Source organism: Temnothorax curvispinosus, unplaced genomic scaffold (genome assembly GCF_003070985.1).
Source record: "Temnothorax curvispinosus isolate PA1 unplaced genomic scaffold, ASM307098v1 QBEX01010109.1, whole genome shotgun sequence".
Lineage (NCBI taxonomy): Eukaryota > Metazoa > Arthropoda > Insecta > Hymenoptera > Formicidae > Temnothorax > Temnothorax curvispinosus.
The window spans coordinates 1,573-2,617 of NW_020219889.1; the positions used below are offsets into that span (position 1 = coordinate 1,573).

The window sequence follows — 1,045 nt, forward strand, 5'->3', positions numbered from 1 at the left end:
CGTTACCGTTACTCGTTACTCATTGAAAGAAGTAACTCATCGTTAGCGTAACTCGTTACCGTTATTCGTTACTCATTTAAAAAAGTAACTTATCGTTACCGTAACTCGTTATCCTCGCATTGCAAGAACGCCGAAAGAACGGTTTTGCTGAAGATTCTAAAAATTTAGCTAGATACAGATCTGAAAATAATTTGATTATATTTTGTTGCACCATCAAAATAATTATGTAAAACGTTCAAACTGATTTCTAAAATGTCAAAATTTTTTACAAAATTATTGATGCATCCATGTAAAAAGATAGAATTGCAAATTATATGATTTTTCAAATTATTTGATAATTTTCATTATTCCGTGTATAAATATGTTAACGCATTGCAGTTCAAACCCAGACGGTAGAGGAACATTTAAAAGTTATCCTAGAGGATAACAGCGTGATTGATCCAAATCTGCGCGATGTAACATCTAATGATCTCCCTGCCTGGTACAACAAAAATATATATAAAGAGTAAGTATCTATACGTTGATTTAAGATGTTAAAATTTCAACATATCGGTAATAATATTTATTGCAATGATTCATGAAGTAAGCAAGAAAATTGTTTTTTTTTTATTAAATATAAAGAAAAAACACCAAACATGGAAAAGATGAATAATATATTTACAAAAATATGATTATAGAGCTATTGAACATTTTCAATCTTACAATTAGGGCTACGTTTAAAATATTTATATTCTTGGATAATTAGTGCTATGTTTTGTGTATAAACATTAATGATTTAAAACTTGAGAAAATTTTAGGATGTTCTGGTGTATCAAATAATGTGTATATTAAATATAATGTGCATGCAAGTTAACGCTTATGTATGTATATACATACATACATACATACATACTAACAGAAAAGTCCAGAAACTGCCTCCAGGCACACAACACACACACACACACACAGGAATATGTGTATATATACATATATGTATCTCTCGACTATTTGCGTGTCTTATTACATATGTCCTCCGGGGCGAAGCCCGGATAACCAGCTAGTATAT

At 30.0% G+C, this 1,045-nt stretch overlaps 1 protein-coding gene across 1 annotated transcript in view; it reads left to right on the plus strand.

Moving 5' to 3' along the window:
* The first annotated feature begins 349 nt into the window (after nucleotides 1-349).
* LOC112459732 overlaps nucleotides 350-1,045 on the plus strand; it is a 9,139-nt gene continuing 8,443 nt past the window's right edge. The window contains exon 1 of the mRNA XM_025024002.1: nucleotides 350-505. The gene's annotated coding sequence lies outside the window, so the exon portion shown is untranslated. The remainder of the gene's footprint in view (nucleotides 506-1,045) is intronic.